Source organism: Talpa occidentalis, unplaced genomic scaffold (genome assembly GCF_014898055.3).
Source record: "Talpa occidentalis isolate TD23 unplaced genomic scaffold, MPIMG_talOcc4v2.1 talOcc4.7, whole genome shotgun sequence".
Classification (NCBI taxonomy): domain Eukaryota; kingdom Metazoa; phylum Chordata; class Mammalia; order Eulipotyphla; family Talpidae; genus Talpa; species Talpa occidentalis.
In genome coordinates this window covers 98,781,655-98,800,251 of record NW_023605083.1, presented here as the reverse complement: position 1 = coordinate 98,800,251, position 18,597 = coordinate 98,781,655, and the positions used below count along the sequence as shown (strand labels likewise).

General features: G+C 40.0%; 1 protein-coding gene across 2 annotated transcripts in view; it reads left to right on the top strand.

The window, feature by feature from the left end:
• Positions 1-10,409: 10,409 nt before the first annotated feature.
• Positions 10,410-18,597, top strand: part of SPECC1 (sperm antigen with calponin homology and coiled-coil domains 1) — a 228,951-nt gene continuing 220,763 nt past the window's right edge. Inside the window, exon 1 of one of the 2 annotated variants that reach the window (XM_054689431.1) lies at positions 10,410-10,451. The gene's annotated coding sequence lies outside the window, so the exon portion shown is untranslated. The remainder of the gene's footprint in view (positions 10,452-18,597) is intronic. The other variant, XM_037494121.2, reaches the window with a different exon arrangement.

Below are 18,597 nucleotides of genomic sequence, written 5' to 3'. Positions count from 1 at the left end.
AAGCTCCACCATCAGAGACAATAATGTTACGAAATTCAAAGCTCTTGTTTGGTCTTTTATCCAGATGTCTCATATACTTTCACACTCAAAAAATCCCTACAATCAGTAATTATCAAAGCTAGAGAGGATATTAGCAATGACTCCACGCAAATCCCAAACTCAATGGATCAGAAAACAGAAGCCTCTCCCCATGTAATAATAACAACAATTATCACGATGGCGATATTATCAGCTATCATTCTGAGCACCTACTGGACATGCTTTTAAAAAACTTAGTACATGTAACAGCTTTCATTTGCAGATGAAGAAAAGTCTCAGGTAGGTTCTGGGTGATTTTCATGGCCAGCATGTAAAGATTGACATTTAACTTAAAATTGCTTTGTTTCCTCCCATGAAAGGAGACTAGCCAGCCTTAACTATTATAAACAAGCCTCCCCCTTCCTTAATTCCCTATCTATCCTCAATCATTTTAAATGAATTTGGATAACACTTCACCCATATTGGAATTATTCTTAGGTGCCAAGTAACTAGATAAAAAAATAGAGGTAAGGGACTAACATTTGTTGTGTGCATAGTGTCTGCCAGATATTGTCCAAGGGACTTTTCATTTGATTATAATAATGCTGCTTTTAATTTGCACAACAGCCTGAGATTTTAGGTATTATTGTTTACTTTGTGAATGAGATAATTAGTCTTCAGAGAGGATGAATGAATTGCCTAAGATATTTCAGCTAATTTTAAAAAAACAAAGTCAAGGATGGCAACATGTTTCTATCTGCCTTCAAAACTCCTTTTCTTTTTTTAAAGATTTATTTTTATCTACGCATATAAGAACCGGGGTGTAAGCCAGAGGTGTGTGTGTGGAGGGAAAGGATTCACCAGAGACAGAGTGGGGAGCAGAACAGGTGAATCTACTGAAATACACTGCTGAGGGGAGCAGCAGGGGAGACAGGAGAGGTCTGCTGTGCCTTGTGGGTTAGCTAATCTGGCTGGGATTGAATTTGTGGTGCAGTGGCTACCGACAGCCTGATAACACTGACTTTAATGCTTGTGCCACAAGGGAGGCCCCTAAACTCCTTTTCTTTATGACATATGGCATAAAGATTTGGTTTGGCAAATCTAATGGTTCATTTAATTTGAGAATAATAACCAGATTTCACATAGATGTCTTTTTGACTGAAAAGATCTGTTTCCAACTCTGTGACTTAAACTACCCCTCTTTTTCCTGACAGGAGTCAGAAAGCAGACCTAACACAGGGTCTGCATATGGAAATGAAGGTCACCTGCAGAGAGCTTTTGTTTTCAAATCAAGCAAGGCCATATAAGAGCCATAAGGCAAAGACAGAACTACCTAAATTGAGGTAGATCAAACCAAGTTGGCCAGAGGAGGAATTTTCTATCCAGAAAACTACTCAAGCTTGTAATTGCATTTTGGTACAAATGTTTGTCAGAAGTTTTTATAGCAGATGAATGTCCAAAGAAACCGAGCCTTACCCTTGCTGCATCAGGCAATAGTTTGGAGACTGGGATGACAATAACTTGCAACTCAGTCTTGTGCAAACCCAAATTAAAACACTACACCCATTTCTAAAAACAGAAACTCTTCCTATCCTCCACTGCCTCAGCCTGCAGCCCCTGGCAACCACCATTCTACTTTCTATCTCTGCGAATTTGACTATTCAAAGTATGTCATACAAGTGCAATTTGCAGTATTTGTCCTTTTGGGTCTGGCTTATTTCACCAGCATAACATTTCCAAGGTTCATCCATCCTGTAGCATGTAACAAAATTGCATTCCTTTTTAAGACTAAATAACATTCCGTTGTATGTGTATGCCACATTTTGTTATTCATTCATTTATTGATGGATGTTTGAGGTGTTTCCTTTTGTTTTGTTTTGTTTTTTTTTCTTTTTTGGCTAATCATTTCATGTGCTAACTGGACACTTACATATCTTCTTTGGAGAAAAGTCTATTCAAGGCCTTTCCTAAAGTTGTTCCTCATAAGAACTGATTTTGAACTTTCTCTAGGACTACTGCATCAGCCAGTATGGGCTAGGTTTTCCTGCAGTAACAAATAACTTTGAAATCTGCATCACTGAAGAAAACAAATTTCATTCCTCACTCCAACAGAGGCCCACTGGGGGCCTCTGCTCATTGAGGTACTTAGGGACACAAGTTGACATGAATTCATGTGCTTTCACTATTACCACATCAATGGAATGGGGATATGTCAAAGCAAGTGCTGGTTCTCAGAGCTTCTTTTCACATTCTGTTTACTAAAGGAAGTCACATGGTTATGCCTAACTTCAAAGAAAACTTCAAAGATGAATTTAAATGAATCAAGGAAATGTTATCCTACCATGAACCTGAATAAAGAAATGGTAAATGTTTGTGAACAGCTCTAAGGATCACCTCTGCCCACATATTCCCTTGGGCATCTCTTTCCCTTGTCTCCTCTTGGGGGTCAGTGTAGAGTTGGGAAACTTGTCCCATGCAGAACCATGTTAATCATTATCATAATTTTTGGTTTCTTTGAAGTTTATAGCAAAAGGTTATCTCTTCTTTGAGTGACTGTGTTTTTTTTTTTTGTGTGTCACTGTGGTTTTTTGGACTGCTTCCTCCCTATATTTTGTTAATTTTATTATATTTCACACAAGGGACATTCTGAAGCCCTGGTTCAGTTGGCTCATCTTTGCCTAGAATTGGTCTCGCACACATTTTAAAGACACATTACAAAGGCAAGAACTTCATATAATCTTCTGTTAAGTCCTGAACAGGAAAACCATTTATAAGTAACAAACAGGAACTTTCATTAAATATTTATTATTTATCAGGTACTGGCCATACCATTCACATTCATTATCTCATTTAATCCTCACTCAACCCCATGAGGTCAATACCATTATTATACCCATTTTGTGTCTAAGGAAATTCAAAGCTACTCATAGGGTAAATGACACAGCTTATGTTCCAACAGGATCTGCCCACTGCTCTAAAACAAGCAGAAGGCTCTTTCAGGGTTTACTGGAGAACAAAGGAGATTTGATTTAGCCTCACTGACTCTCTGTTTGGGATTTCACTTTGTTTCCTCACACTATTTGTATCTCTATGGGAGCCAACATCTCCCTGGGAAGTAAAACAAGTAGTTTGTGACTACAGTAAATAGGTGAATTCTGAACCTATATTTGAATTGCACTCACCTTCAAAAATGGAATTGAATTTAAATTCTGAGGTTTTAGTTAATTCCCATATAAAACAGAGTTTCTTAACAGGGGACCAAGCTTGGCTATGGTGTTCAGTGGTCATAGGATTCCTAAAAATGTACATTTCTTGGGGAAAGTGTGTATTGTTTCATCACATCTTAAATGGGTTCATGATCCAAAGCATTTTTAATTACTTCCATAAATCATTTAAAAGTTCTTGTTCAAAACTCCACATAACCACTTTAATCAGTTAAAAGCAGTATGGGCTCTGAATTTCAGAGCACACAGTGCAACACTAGACTGGTCATCTGGATGGCAGCATTCTTCAAATAACCCTCTGATCTTAGAATTTAATCACATTTTTAACAAGAATGGTACCCAGAATCTAAGCTTCTTTTGGTTCTTTAAGTGGTTTATTGCAGCATGAGTTAAATATACTAAGGTGCTTCCTGCATTGATTGTTGGCCCTGGGTTTTGACTACTGGACTGATTTCAATAAGGGCTCCCCGACCCCTCCCTCAACTAACCAAGAAGTTCACTGGCTATACCTATAACATTTTTATATTCTTGGTTCCAGGAGCAGAATTGGTTAAGGACATGAATGAGTGGATTACCACAAGAAATTCACGATGTCAGGCAATGTTTGGCTAGGAAAAAGTCTTTAAATTGCTTATATGTGAAAACCTCAGTGTATGAGCCCAGCTTCTTGATTGCAAGCAACAAAAATTAACTCTGTTTTAAGCAAAAAAATAATTTATTTTTGGAAAAATATGGCAGTAGATGCTAGAATCATGAGGAAGTGTTCAAAATCTGATCCATTCGCTCACTTTGTGTTCAAAATCTGGACCATTGCCTCACTTTGCATTCCACTTCTGGGGAATGGATCCTTTGACAGAGCTTAAGTTACATTCCAGAGTCCTGGCTACCAAAGAGTGGAGAGAGGAGGGCTCCCTGTGTTGCAGCTGTCCTGGAGGAGGTAGGACTTGTGACCCACCACACCACACAGGTTCCCAGCATCCTCCAGCAGTGTTCTTAGTACTGGAGATAGAGTGAACAGGGGGAAAAAAGGCAGAAATAAAGTGCCTACCTGCAGGGAATATACATTTCAAGAACACTGCATATATATATATATATATATATATATATATATATACACATATATATACATATATATGCCTGCATATATATATATATATATAAAGTGAACAGGGGGAAAATGCAGAAATAAAGTGCCTGCTTGCAGGGAACATACATTCTAAGTGGAGGGAGAGATATAACTTTTTTAAAAAACAAAATGTAAAATGTGTCAGAGCTGGATTAAGTGTTCTGGAGAAAAAACTTGGAAAGGGATAGGAAAGGGTGTGTGTGTGTGTGTGTGTGTGTGTTTGTGTGAGATACTTTCTTTTTGGTAATTTTTAATATTTTATTTTGAAATCAGATTAACCAAGTTTACAAATCATCCATAAATATTAACATCTTCCATAACTATACTTATACTAACTAAGAAATTAAATCAATATAACACTGATAACCAATCAAGAAACTGCATTCAAATGTTTCCAAATTGAATTTGAATTTGAATAGAATGGGTGGATTTCCACTTTTTCAGAATCCTACCTAATCCCAGATTACACATTTTGTTGACTGTTGACATGTCCTTAGATGCCTCCATTCTGGGACAATTCTGATATTTTCTTGGTCTTTCAAGCTTTTAATACTTTTGAAAATTACTCTTCATTTATTTTGTAGAATGTCCAACAACCTAAGTTTATGGTATTTCTTCAAAATTTAATGCAAGCAGCGCAGTGCCAGTTTGATCCCCTACTGCTCCACGGCCACCGGAGGAGGGTCCCGCATGGCGCGCAGACCTCTCCCGCCCCCTGCTGCTCCCCTCAGCAGTGTACTTCGGTCCTTCTGCCTGCTCTGCTCTCCCCTCTGGCTCTGGTGAATTCTCTCACCCTCCTGAGCTTCTGACTGTACCCAGTGCTTGTATAAATAAATAAAAATAAATCTTTTAAAAAAAAAAGAACACTACAAAACTCTTATTTGTAATCTTTTAAATTTATTTTTAGCCTTGCAATATGTAGACAAAATACTGTTTCCCAAGGCTATTTCAGCCAGTGCTTTTTGATAGTGCATACCTTAGTCTGGTATGGTACACATTTGCAATGCAGTTAGCTCCTCTTTTAATGTTTGTTTCTCATTTGGATTTTCCCCACACTCTGGTTAATTTTATGATTTTACCTTTTTAATATCCACAATGCTGCCAAAATTACCTTTGTTCTAATATTTTCATGTACATGAATACATATTTCTTTTTTAAAAATTTATTCATTTATTATTATTTCTTTCAATTTTATATGTTTTTTACATCATTTTTCATTTTTGCACAATGTACGCATTTTCATCTTGGTTATAGTCCCCATACAATTCCCACCCCCCCTTGTTTGATCCCACCTCCTTCCTCCCTGCCCTGTAGTGTGTCTCTGGTTTATAGTTGCTTGTTGATTTTGATTTTTACTTTATTATAATTAGTCTTTTTCCTGGTCCCTTATTTAGGTTTTCTAAATTCCTGCTATGAGTAAGACCATCTGGTATTTTTTTTTTCTTTCTGGCTTATTTCGCTGGGCATGATCCCTTCCAGCTACATCCTTATTGCTGCAAATTGTATGAGTTTATCTTTTTTGATTGCTGAGTAATATTCCATTGTGTATATGTACCACATCTTCTTGATCCAGTCATCTATTTTTGGACATTTGGGTTGTTTCCATAGCTTAGCTAATGTAAATAGTGCTGCTATAAACATAGGAGTGCAGGTGCCCTTTGGAATTAATGTTTCTGTGTCATTTGGGTAAATACCTAGGAGTGGAATTGCTGGATCATATGGAAGCTCCGTCTTTAGCAGGTTGAGGAATCTGTGTGAGATATTTTCAATATGGTAGGCAGGGAATGACTTTTAAAATAGGCCTGAAGGAGGTGAAGGAGAACACCTTGTGAGTGTCTGGAAAAGCATTCCAGGCAAAGGAAACGGCAAATGCAATGGGTCTGCAGCAGAAGTGAAGTCTGTGATTCAAGAAATAAAAGTGACAGTTTGAGAAAACAATAAGGGGGAAGAAGTTGGAGGTGAAGAGAGACAGGCTGATTATTTAGGCTAAGACTGGCTTCTCGCTTGAGTGAGATTAAAATGGGGAATTGCTGCTGGTCTTTGAGCAGAACAGTAATATGATCTGATTGAGGCTATAAAAGGACCTCTTGAACTACTCTTAATCTGTAAATGTTGGGCCTCCCTGGTGGCGCAGCGGTTGAGCGCTGGGTTGCGAAGCTGCCTGCAGCCTCTGCAGCACCGATTAGATCCCAGGCTGCTGGGTGAGTGTCCTACATGGCGCGCAGACCTCTCCAGCCGCCAACTGCTCCCCTCAGCAGTGTACTTTGTCAGTCTGCCTGCTCTGCTCTCCCCTCTGGCTCTGGTGAATTCTCTCACCCTCCTGCGCTTCTGACTGTACTCAGTGCCTGTATAAATAAATAAATAAACAAAAAATTAAAAAAAAAAACTGTAAAGGTTATGCTAAAGTGGGCAAGGACAGAATCAAGGAGACCAGAGAGGAAATGGCTTCCATGATCTAAGTGAGAGAGGAAGATGACTTGGGTTAATTATTAACAGGACACATGCCTGATGGGAGTTCATCAGATTTGAAACAGACTTAAAAATTGGACCAACAGGATTCAGAGAAAGGTTGGAGAGGGTGTGTAAAAGATAAAGGAATAATTTTTGTCTTTTCATGAAGTTGGTGCAGAAATTAAGAAGGAAGCACCTGCATTCCCCAAAGCCAAAACAAAAGCAAAAGCAAAAGCTTTGAAGACCAAGAAAGCCATGCTGACAGGTACTCGTAGCCACACACAAAAAAGATCCACACACCATCCACCATTCCCGCTGCCCAAGACACTGTGACTCTGAAGGTGGTGCAAATATCCTTGGAAGAGTGCCCCAGGTAGAAACAAGCTTGACCACAGGCCATCATCAACTTCACCCTTCCTACCGTGTCAGCCATGAAGAAGACTGAAGACAACAACACACTGTGTTCATTGTGAATGTCAAGGCCAACAAGCACAGGATCAAATAGGCCATGAAAAATGTCTGTGACAGCGTGACCAAAGTCAACACCCTGATCAGACCCATTGGAGAGAAGGAGACATATATTGGACTGGCTTCTGACTATGATGTTATGGATGTTACCAACAAAATTGCAATTATCTAAACTGAGTCCAGCTGGCTAATTCTAAATATAATTTTTTTTTCACCATAAAAAATGACTTCAAAATTTTTTGCTTACAAGCTATATTTGACATTAACTAGGATGTGAAAACCTTTTGGGAGAAAATTTAAGGAGACAAGTAGTTTACTTCTGAGCATCTGGCACTTGAGAAGCCTGTTGTTACAGTGGGATATATGAGTTTGGAGTTCAAAGGAGAACCCCCAAGCAAGAGATCAAAATGTGGGAGTCATCAGTATATAGATGGCATTTAAAACCATGAGATAGGATGAAGTCATAAAGGGAGTTAGTATAGATAGGGAGATGATCTAAGGATGGTGTTCTGGGACACCCAAAGGTCAACACGTCAGGAAGATGAGTCAGGACCAGCTAGGAGACTGAGCAGCTGCAGCCAGAAGCAGCAGGAAAATCAGAAGTGTGCTAAGAAAAGACATTCATTTACTGCTGAAAGGTAAAGTAGAATTAAGAACTGAAAATTGAGTATGGATGTAGTAACAGAAAGGCATTTGGTGACCTTGACAAGCACAGTTTGTGGAGTTACTGGAGCAAAAGTCTGGCTGGAGGGCACTCACAAGAGAATGGGAGAAGAGACAAGAGGTGAACAAGGGTAGGCACATTTTTGAGGCATTTTTCTGGGAATGGAAAAAAAACCCCAAATGGGATAGTAGCTGGAGAGGAGTGAGATTAAAGGAGTATTTATCAGATGGGAGAAATATTACTAGCTTATATAATGTTGTGAATGATCCAGGAGAGAAGGAAGAACTGATGATACTTAAGAGTGAGGAAGAAGAACTGGAGAGCTGACTTGGAGACACCAAAGGTGGGGACACAGGGGACGACTGGCCTTGGCTAGAAGCCAGGTCCATTCATTCATCCTGACAGGAGGGGAGACCATGTTGTACACAGATATATGGATATAGTAGTTGTGGTTTGCAGGATTGTGCAAGTCCTCAGTCTCAGTCTTAATTTTTCATCCCGTCCCCATCAGTCAACTTCCAAAATCTAAGACATTAGATTTGCCCCCATGTCTGACTATGCTCTGCATCTCTTATTCCTGATGGAGCTCTCCATTGCTCCCCTTCTCCCTTTTCCTGCACCCTTCTCCAAACTCACCTCCTATCCCCTTCCCATCTTGACCTGGTATTCTTTGGAACTTCACCCTCTCACCTGAAAATTCTTCCCTATCCGCAAACTCTTTGAATAGCTTTGCTTTTCCATCTCTGCCTTGATTGAAACACAGATTTTCACCAACTGTTCTCTATAGATCAGAGCACACCACCTCAGCACTCTGGTCCTAAGTCCTGCTTCCTTTAAGTTTCAATCATTTGACTTTATCTTCCCTCCTCCCCCAAACACTTTCTGATATCTCTTTACTTTCTTATTCATTGAAGAACACTGTCACTCACAGTAATACCAAGTGTCCGCTGTGTGTGGATATTTTCCACATCCATGTGGGTGACCTTGACCTCTCTCAATTCACTCTATTCCTTCACCCCGGGCTGCTCAAAGCACTGTAAATCCACTTAACATCCTGCCTCTATTCCATATTAACCATCCATCCTCACATGACCTGACAATCGTCCACCATCCCTATTTTCTTATCAGAAACTCCTCTCCAGCTTGGTTTTTCAATTATTCCAATAAAATAAACATCTGACACTTGTGGGAGCTGTCTTGAGCACAGCAGGATGTTGAACCGCCTCCCTAACTTCTATCCACTAGATGGCAGTAGCACCCTGAGTCATGACAACCCAAATGGTCTTCAGATGTGCCTGGACGTGGGTGGAGACAAGAGAACCACTGATCTAGACTCATGCCTCCGCTTGTGCCTGAGAGTCTACCCTTCCCGCACATATCCATACACACACTCACATACATACACATATACACCTACCACTCCACATACACACAGCAGTCTCAGGAATAGCACAGTATGAAATACCCTTTTCTCTTCTGTATAGTCAGCAGCTCCCTCTCAACTGGATTTTTTTCATTAACATTTAAACATGCTGAAGTTTTTCACTCCTTAGGAAAAAAATGCTCCTTCAATAATGCTCCGTTGCTCCCCATGACTTCGGGCGACAGTTGGTTGTTTCCTACTTCTGCTCGTTCCTTCTTTGATGCTCCCTCCCTCCAGTATGACTCAGAGCCCTGTCTTCTGTCCCTGTAGCTCTCACTAAGGCCTTAAGAGACTTGCATGTTGACAAATGCAGTGGACATAAGGCATACTGCAGGAGAGCCAGATGGAGGGAAATGAAGACCCTAGTTTGATTCATTCCCCCTTGAGTTTCCGGTGTCTCAAAGGCATTCTGGAGGAATGTTAGGAGGACATTGAGGGCAATGAGAGCTGAAGAGCTTGGAAAGCTCTGAATTTTCGGCAGCGTACCTAGGGACCTACAGTCAGGTGTGTAACTAATACCGTAGGTGTGTGACATGGGGAGGGAGGTGTCTAGAGCAGTTGTTCGTTAACTTGAGTCCATTTCAGAATCACTTGAAGGGCTTGTGAAAATGCAGACTCCTGAGCCCTGCGCCGAGTTTTTTAACGCAGTGAAAACTGGATAGTCTCGGTAAAATAGAGCGTTTGCATTTATACCAAGCCCCCAGATGATGCTGAAGCTGTTGGTTCGGTTACCACACTTTAAGAATACTGATCTAGAGTGGGAGCCAGCACTCAAATAAGATGCTCCAAAATTATTACCCATAACGAAAGTGAACCCTTGAGGGAGAGAGAGGAAGCGCGGAGATAGGACTACCACCTGGCTGCGGGTGCGGGACCGCCAAGGAGGGGGGCGGGGGAGCGGCAGAGGCTCCAAGACTACATCTCCCAGGGAGCTCAGTGTGGGCTCACGCCCGCCCCCTAGAGGAGACTCGGGGACGCGCGGGTGGGATCCCAGGGACCTTCAGCAGAGCATCGGCGAGCGCGGGGAGCCGCGGCGGCTGCGGGCTGCGGTGGCGCTGCGGGAACAGAGCCTGACCGGTAAGTAGGAGCCGCGCTGGCCATCGACTCCTCTTCGCCGCAGCTGCGTGGTCTTCCAGGCTCCGGCGGGCTAGCGCAGAGGTCTGGCGGGCTAAAGCCGGGACCCCGGAGCGGGGGAGCAAGACTGTTCTGTTCCTCTGAGAGGAAAGACATGCGATAGCCCCTGTCCCTCTCCGCCCGAGGGGTCTCGCCCCCATCCCGGGACCGACGTCCTTTTTTGTTCTGCCCTGCCCGGGAGGGCGCGACCGGTGCTGCAGGTGGCAGCGGCAGGTGGCCACCCGCCTCCCCTCCCAGCGCTGGGGCTTGGCGCAGGATCCTAGGACCGAGGGCCAGGTGACTCCGACCACTGCGGCCCTGGGAGGCGTCCCCGGGACCCCCCGCGGTGGGACAGGTGCGTGGGCGCGCCAAGCGGGGCTCCGCAGGTACCCAGAGCCTCCGGCACCTTCTCTGGTGCTGCCCTGGGGTGCTGTGTGTTTTCGGGCTCCGAGTAGCCCTTGGCTATCCTCGGCGTCCACACAGAGCTCTTCCTGCCCTGGGGTGAGTGAAGCGGGGAAGGACGCGGTCCCGACGTCCCCCAGGTCAGCTGGCGGTGCCACAGCCCCGCGCACCTAGTGAGCTCTAGGGGACCGTTTGGATTCTTAGGGTGGTCGAATACTGCCGAGCCTGCCATGAGTACAAAAGGAACAGTCTCCTCTCCATATATCTTTGAAATAAGATTAGTTCTATGTGCTTTTTTTTTTAAGTTTGCATGATCTATGAATTTAAATTTGTTTTTTTAAAGATTTATTTGTTTTTATACAAGAACTGGGGTACAGGCCAGAGGCTCAGGAGGGAAAGGGGATTCACCAGAGACAGAGCGGGGAACAGAACAGGCAGGTGGACCGAAATACACTGCTGAGGGGAGCAGCGGGCACGACAGGAGAGGTCTGCCGTGCCATGTGGGTCTCTCCCTGGCCGGCCCGGATTGAACCCGCGCTGCAGAGGCCGCAGACAGCTTCACAGCACGGCGCTCAACCCGCTGTGCCACCCGGCTGCACCATCCAAGAGGCCCCATGTGCTTGTTTTTTCAAAGGAAGTTTTATTTTGAATATTTTATTTGTATTTTGTGGGAGCTCCGCTTGCTGGTACATAAGTTTATATAATAAGCAGGATACGGTTTGGAAAAAAACATTACTGTGAAGGTGCTCTTCTTTGCCCTCTATCGGAAGAATTATGTTGAACGGGTTGACATGCTTATCCATTAGCAACTGCGGTAGCTGGAGGCAGGAGATAAAGTGTTTTTGAGTAGAGTTACATCTCAGCCCTTCAGAACAAATTTTGCTTTCAGAAGATTTTTGTTATCCAATTTCAAACACGGTATTATTTCAGCATTTAAGATGGGGGAGGAGAGGTTGAGCAAAGCTTGTCAATCCTAATACCTTCCTCTACAGAAAATAGCTTTGCATGATTAACTCTCAAAGCAGACACGTTTTGGTAATCAAAACTAGATCTGAAGTTGAGCCTCCCTACTATAAACTCTATGAATTTTAATAGTTTTTCAGTTGGTTTGTTCTAGGTAGACAATCTTCTAAGAAACAACAGCTGTCTCTTTTCAATGTATGTACTTCTTATGTCTTGTCTTTCATTCACCACCCTCTCTACATGTTGACATTTTTGTTTTGGGCTTGATTTTAGGGTAATGCTCCCAGTGTACCTTAACTAAGTATATTCTCTATCATATTAAGTAAGTTTCCATTTATGCCTAATAAAGAATTTATTTGTATAGCATGTATTGATATACAAAAAAAAGCATTTGTATAGCATGTATTGATATGATCATGTGCTTTTTCTTCCTAAGTTAACATAGTTGATTATCCTGTTAGATTTTCTGTCTGTAAAATCCTGGGATAATTTAAAATGCATGCTTGAGTTATTTGATAGATTTGATTAGCTGACATTTTATTTAGGATTTTGATATCCATATTTGTGAGATTGGTATGTACTCCCCTCTTTTAGTCTGAATTCATAATTAGGGTTATGCTGTCCTCACTGATTAAATTGGGGAACTTTCCATCGTTTCCTATGCTCTGGAACAGAGGAATTATCTGTTCCTTGAAGTTTGGCAGAACTTGACTGCAGACTGTTGGGGCTGCTGGCAGTTTGTTGGGTTTTTTTTTTAGAAGTTGATATCAGTATTTAACTACCTTTTCAGTTTTCCCAGGTTACTGATTTTTTCTCAGCTTTTATATTTCTTCAAAGTCAATTTAATACTTTATATTTTCCTAGAAAGTTATTAATATTATTGAATTTTAATACATTTTAGCATAATGTATATAGTACTCTGTTGTAAGAAAATAAACCCTACCATATCAGTAGTATGTTCTCTTTCATGTTCATATATTTCTTTTGGGGGGATAAATTTTTCTCTTTTAATTGATCAGATTTGCTTAATGCTTGCTTATTTTATTAGTTTTTTGAAAGACGCAGCATTTGAATTTATTGGTTAATCCTATGATTCTTTTCTGTCACTAATTTCTGCCCTTAATCTTTTTCTATTTAATTTGAGTTTATTTTGTTCAGGTTTTAGTATTCTGAATTGAAAATGAAGATTATTTATGTTATCATAATATAAGTATGGGCTGTCTGAACAAGGCATGGACTTCTAATTCTTCCTTTTTATTTAGTCCTCTCCTATTTGTCCTTATCTCTATTTTTACTTTAATGCTTCAGATTAGACATAATTTCTGTTATTATTATTTTCTACATAATTTTTATTAGATTTATCTGCCGTTTTCTTTACTCTCCATTCCTTGTAATGTGGATATTCCTTTTTGGAACATTTGCCTTTTCCCCAAAGTACATTCTTGAGACGTTCCTTCGGTGATGGTAAATTTTCTGTTTTTATAATATCCGAAAATGCCTTTTATTTTGCCTGCATTCTTGATTTTTGGTTTCACCAGGTCCATTGATTTCAAAGTTACTTTTATATTTTTTTCTAGTGCTTTAGAAAGATGTTTTGGAACTGAATGGTTTGGGGATTTTTATTCTGCCATATTGCTGAAAGATTAAGATTAAAAACAAATTAATTTATAGTCTAACAAACAGTTTTAGTGACCTTCCCCTGTACCCTTAGTGTAGGTAAACTATTCTATATTTCAGATTTATTAGTCATGATTTATTTTTTCTGTCATTATTTTTCTCTATTTGACCTACTGTTTCTGAGAGTTGGAGTAAAGGTGTCTGCTACTATGATTCCTAGTGGTTTTTGGTTTTGTTTCTTTTTCTTTTTTAATGAAGTACTATTCTCTTATATCCTTGTCAATTTTTGATAGTATAGGATTTTTCCCCTCAGGTGTGGTAATTATAGTTCTCTTTCTATTATTTTTACATGTAAATGGATATCAAATACCTAAATGTATCATTTTTTACATTAACATTTTTTTATGGTGAAAAAATTTGTATTTAGAGTTAGCCAGCTGGACTCAATTTAGATGAATCCAGTTTTGTTGGCATTCAAAGCATCACTGTCAGGAGCCAGTCAAGCACATGTCTTGTCTCTCCATCAGGTCTGATCAGGGTGTTGACCTTGGCCACATCAGTGTCATCACAGTCTGTGTCATCTGTTGCTTATTGGCCTTGACATCCACCATGAGCATAGCGTATTGTCTTTTCTTCATGGTGGTCTTGGTGACTGGGGGAGCTTGATGATGGCATAGTGGTTGAGTTTGTTATTCTTGGGGACCACACTCTTCTAAGGCTATTTGGCTGCCTTCAGAGCCCCTGTGTCTTGGACCATTGAAAGATAGGTGACACACAGATCTTTTTTGTGTGTGTTGTGGATGTCTTTTAGTGCTGCTTTCTTTCAAAATTTTGGTTTGACTTCTATTTGGGGAGTGTCAGTGGCCTTTTTCAGTGTCATCTTTGTTAAAAAACTACATTGAATTTTTTTTTAAAGATTTATTTATTTATGCATCCAAGAGCTGAGGTACAGGCCAGAGGTGTGGGGATGGGGGTGAGAGGATTCACCAGAGACAGAATGGGGAACAGAACAGGCAGACTGACAGAAGTACACTGCTGAGGGGAGCAGCAGGTGAGAGTGAGACAGGAGAGGTCTGCTGTGCCATGTGGGTTGCTCCCTGGCAGGCCATGGATTGAACTCGAGCTGCAGTGGCTGCGGACAGCTTCATAGGTTGCATCGTAACCCCTTGTGCCACCAGGGACGACCCTACATTGAATTTTTGAAGCTATGTTTTTAGATGCTTAAAGTTCCATAATTTTATATCTTCTTGGTGAATTATACCTTTAGGAAATAAAAGTCATCTTATTTCATAATTTTTATTTTAGTTCTGTTTTGTCTGAACTAATATTATGAAACATGCTTTTTTTAAAGCTTTCATCTTTTATTTCTTTTTTCCATTTCTTTTCAATTTTCTGTGTGTTTAATTTTAATTGCTACTCATGTTTAACTAATAGCTAGGTTTTATTTCATTAAGTTAATGTTTGTCTTTTTTTTTTAAATTGTGATAAAATACTTCTAATTTAAAAGTTTATCATCTTAGTTGGTTTTAAGTGTATAGCTCACTAGTGTTAAGTACAGCCACATTGCTGTGCAACCAATCCTAAGAACTTTTTCATCTCGCAAAACTGGGACTTCTGTATCCATTAAAAATATTTCCCTTGTCTGCTCTCAACAGCTCTGGCGACCTCTATTCTACTTTCTTTTTCAATGAACTTGACTGCTCTAGTTTCTTCATGTACATGAAATCATACAGTACTTGTCTTTTTCTGTGCTGACTTATTTCACTTAGCATAATGTCCTCAAGGTCATTTCTACATTATAGCACATGTCAGAATTTTCCTCCGTTTTGAGAATGAATTATATTTCATGGTATTTATATGCCACATTTTGCTTAATTGCTCATCTCAGTTACTTTTGTATTTTAGCTACTGTGAATAATGCTGTAGTGAACATGAATATACAGATATCTCTGAGATTTTAAAAGCTCTCTTGCTTTTAGCTATATGCCCAGAAATAGAATTGCTGAATCATATGGTAGTTCTGGTTGTGATTTTTTGAGGAACCACCATACTGTTTTCTACAGTGGCTGCCCCATTTTACAATGCCACTAGCAGCACACAAAGCTTCCCATCTTCCTACACCCTCATGTTTTTTTCTTTTCTCTTTTTTTTAAAGATTTATTTTTATTTATTTATGCATACAAGAACTGGGGTGTAGGCCAGAGTGCAGGGGTGGGTGAGAGGATTCACCTGAGACAGAGTGGAAAGCAGAACAGAAAGATTTACTGAAATACACCGCTGAGGGGAGCAGCGGGCGAGACAAGAGAGGTTTGCTGCACCATGTGGGTTAGTTCCCTGGCTGGGGATTGAACTCATGCTGCAGTGGCTGGTGATAACTTGATAGTGCTGACTTTAATCCCTGTAGCACCAGGGAGGCCCCTCTTGTTATTTTCTGTTTGTGGATAGCAGATAGTAGTTGTGAGGTCTTTCCCTCACTAGGCACCTTTAACCCATTTATATTTTGGGGACTACTGGGCCATCTTATTTTATGTTTTCTACTTCTTATTGTTTATTTCCTGCCAGTCTCTACCCCTTTCCTACTTTTTATTGGATGGACTGAGTTTTTCCTGTTCCATTCCATTCCTCTTAAGACATGGAAGTTACAAATATCATTCCTACTCCGCTAGGTAGGGCACTCTACCTAGCAGCTTCCTATTAACATTACATTTGTAAGAGTTGTACATATCCTCTAGTGCAGTTGTGCTTTGTCCAGTTTCATTATTGTGTATATCCACAATGTAGATACTCATTCTATCTTGATTGGCATTTGGGTTGTTTGAATTTTGAGGCTGTCATGAGGCTATCATGAATAGTGCTGCTGTGAACATTCCAGTGTGTCTTTTGTCCAAGGAGTGTATGCTTTTCTATGGAGTGTATATCTACAGTAGAATTGCTTGGATACAGGGTGTGTGTATGCTCAGTTTTAGTAGAAACTGCCAGTTTTCAGCAGCAGTTGCACCAATTTATGTACCTGAGAAGCATATGTTGTTGTTACATATCCTTGCCAACTTTTGGTAATTTCTGTCTTTTCCATTTTAGTCCTTCTGCCGGGTAGCACATTATGGATTTAATTTAGCTTTCCATGATGACAAATTAAATTGAACCCCTATGGTGACCTTATCACATATTTCTAAATATGTTTTTCTCTTGGTGTTTAAACATAATCTGTATATATGAACTCTCCATGAGGAAAACAAGAAAGAACCTTTATATGATTTTAATTGTCCCATATAAGGGTTATTTGAAGGATCTTTGAACATTACATATGAATAATTATTTAGATAAACTATAAATTTTACTGGTTATTTGCTCATCATTGATCCTTTCATCTCTCATTTTCCTTTTTTTTTTTTTTTTTGGATTCATTATTTGTTTTGCTTAAATGAGCCCTTAAGTTGTTGTTTTCAGAGACTCTGGGTGGTAAACTTTCTGAGCCCTTGCATGTTTAAAAGTGTTTCTTATTTTGTAATTATGTTTTTCACATAATTACTTTGAACCTGGCATAAGATTCTAGGTTATAACCTGTGAATTTTGCTTGCTCTAGTATGGCATCTATGTGGTTGACAAGAAGTCTATGCTGTCTGATTTCTGTTTCTTTGTAGTCAACTTGTTTATTTTCTCTCAAGTTTTATAACTTTTTCTTTTTCCTTGGTGTTCTAAAATTTCATCCCTCTTTGTCTAGGGGTGGACATTTTTGTCCTTCCTGCTCAATGGCTGGTGGTCTCTTTCATTCTAAAGATTATTACATTTCTTTAGCACTGGGGATATTTCTCCTTGAGTATTTCCTTGCCTCCATTGTATTTATTTTCTGTTGTTGGAACCATTGTTAAATGGATATTAGAATTTCTTGATTTGTTGCTCATGTTTATTGTCTTTCCTTCCAAATGTTCTCTGTGTTTATCTTTGTGATTTTATTTTGGGAGACTACTTGGCTTGATTTTGCAGTTCACTAGCCTAGTGTTTCACTTTGTCCAATCAGTATCTTCAGCCAACTTGTTGAGTGTTCTTCAATAGTGATTATCATATATTTAGGTAATATGCCAACCTGTTGAGTGTTCTTCAATAGTGATTATCATATATTTAGGTAATATGAAAAAAGACTTGGAGAGTGGTTTTCCTAGATTCATTTATACCTTAAGCCACATCTACTTCTGTGTTTTCTGGTTTTACTTATTAGTTTCATGTCACTTGCAACCCAGAAAATCATGACTAATACAGAAGCTTATAACATGATTTTAAACATTATGGTGTGTGCAGAAATTAAAAATATATACAAGGCTCAGAAGTAGCACCATAGTGATGCTATAGGGATAGCATCTGTCAGAGAGTTCTCTACAGGAGAAAGTTAAAACCATGAGAGTGAATGAGATGGCTTGAAGGAACTAGCGTGAAAATAACACTGAGGCTAAACTCTAGTTTTCTAAAGTGGGATCAGAAAAAAAGATTCTGATGGACAGGAATGGATCACCTAGAATGGGATGGAATCAGTAGAAAGAAAGGAAAGAGTGAAAGTGGAGTGGAGGGAAGGGATGGAAGGTGGGGTGCAAGGTTGCCTTTGAGCCAAAAGCTGTGAACTTCTCTCAACACAGAAGGCAAGAAACAAGGATGATAAACATAGGTGCTCTTGTTTTCTTTAAATGGGAGATTCTTTGTTAGCACTGTAAGGATTGACTACAGGCACAATATGTGATGTGGGTGGTTTCTATTTGGTAACCTTCCCAAATTCTTTGTTTTCTCTTTGGGAGATTCTTCCTTTTTTCCACTTTCACAAGCAAAGCAGCATTCCCTCAAGGTCAGCATTTGCACTGCTTTCTGTTTCCAAAAGGAAGAGCAAACCCGGCAACATCAAGACCTACTTGGACTGTTTCCTCTGGTTTCCAGCCCCCTCCCTGGGCTAAACAAACTATCCCTCACTGTACTTGCATTTCCCCTCCACTTAAAAAAAAAAAAAAGTTTATTGAGATTTAACTTTCATGTCTTTATTATGAATAATGCTGCTATAAATACCCATGTACATGTTTTTATGTGAACATGTTTTCCTTTTTCCTGGGTATATAGGTAGAAGTGGAATTACTGGGTCATATGATAA